Source organism: Trichechus manatus, unplaced genomic scaffold, assembly GCF_000243295.1.
Source record: "Trichechus manatus latirostris isolate Lorelei unplaced genomic scaffold, TriManLat1.0 scaffold00364, whole genome shotgun sequence".
Taxonomy (NCBI): Eukaryota; Metazoa; Chordata; class Mammalia; order Sirenia; family Trichechidae; genus Trichechus; species Trichechus manatus.
Window position 1 is genome coordinate 231,563 of NW_004444300.1, and position 1,949 is coordinate 233,511.

Sequence of the window (1,949 nt, forward strand, 5' to 3'; positions counted from 1 at the left end):
TAAAACACAGGTAAACATCTTTCTGGTATTCTCTGCTTTCAGCCAGGATCCTTCTGACATCAGCAATGATATCCCTGGTTCCCCGTCCTCTTCTGAATCTGGCCTGAATTTCTGGCAGTTCCCTGTTGATATCCTGTGCAGCTGCTTTTGAATGATCTTCAGCAAAATTTTACTTGTGTGTGATATTTATGATATTGTTTGATAATTTCCACAATCAGTGGGATCACCTTTCTTGGGAATAGGCATAAATATAGATCTCTTCCAGTCGGGTGGCCAGGTAGCTGTCTTCCAAATTTCTTGGCATAGACGAGTGAGCACTTCCAGTGCTGCTTCTGTTTGTTGAAACATCTCAATTGATATCTCATCAATTCCTGAAGCCTTGTTTTTCTCCAATGTTTTCAGTGCAGCTTGGACTTCTTCCTTCAGTACCATTGGCTCTTGCTTATATGGTACCTCCTGAAATGGTTGAACATCGACCAATTCTTTTTGGTATAGTGACTCTGTGTATTCCTTCCATCTTCTTTTGATACTTCCTGAGTCGTTTAATATTTTCCCCATAGAATCCTTCACTATTGCAACTCAAGGCTTGAATTTTTTCTTCAGTTCTTTCAGCTTAAGAAATGCAGATCATGTTCTTCCCTTTTGGTTTTCCTTCTCGAGGTCTTTACACATGTCATTATAATACTTTACTTTGTCTTCCCGAGGTGCCTTTTGAAATCTTCTGTTCAACTCTTTTACTTCATCATTTCTTCCTTCCACTTTAGCTACCCAATTAAATCCCCCAAGTGTCTGTCAGTTTGTAAAATATTGTGGGGGCTTGCATGTTGCTGTGATGCTGGAAGCTATGCCACCGGTATTCAGATACCAGCAGGGTCACCCATAGTGGACAGGTTTCAGCTGAGCTTCCAGACTAAGACAGACTAGGAAGAAGGACTCGGCAGTCTACTTCCGAAAAGAATTAGCCAGTGAAAACCTTATGAATAGCAGCAGAACATTTTCTGATACAATGCCAGAAAAGGAGTCCCCAAGGTTGGAAGGTACTCAAAAGACAACTGGGGAAGAGCTGCCTCCTCAAAGTAGAGTCGACCTTAATGATGTGGATGGAGTCAAGCCTTCAGGACCTTCATTTGCTGATTTGGCACGACTCAAAATGAGAAGAAACAACTGCAAACATCCATTAATAATCAGAACGTGGAAAGTACAAAGTATGAATCTATGAACATTGGAAATCATCAAAAATGAGATGGAACACATAAATATTGATATCCTATGCATTAGTGAGCTGACATGGACTGGTATTGGCCATTTAGAATCAGACAATGAATGATATGAATGACAATGAATGATATGGTCTACTATGCCGGGAACGACAACTTGAAGAGGAATGGCGTTGCATTCATCGTCAAAAAGAACATTTCAAGATCTATCCTGAAGTACATTGCTGTCAATGATAGGGTAATATCCATACACCTACAAGGAAGACCAGTTAATACCACTATTGTTCAAATTTACGCATCAACCACTAAAGCCAAAGATGAAGAAATTGAAGATTTTTACCAGCTTCTGCAGTCTGAAATTGATAGAACATGCCTTCAGGATGTATTGATAATTATGGGTGATTGGAATGCGAAAGTGGAAACAAGAAGGATCGGTAGTTGGAAAATATGACCTTGGTCATAGAAACAATTCCAGAGATCGCATGATAGAATTTTGTAAGACCAACGATTTCTTCATCGCAAATACCTTTTTCACCAGCATAAACGGCAACCATACACATGGATCTCGCCAGATGGAATACACAGAAATCAAATCAACTACATCTGTGGAAAGAGACGATGGAAAAGCTCAATATCATCAGTCAGAATAAGGCCAGGGGTTGACTACGGAACAGACTATCAATTGCTCATATGCAAGTTGAAGTTGAAACTGAAGAAAATTAGAAAAAGTCC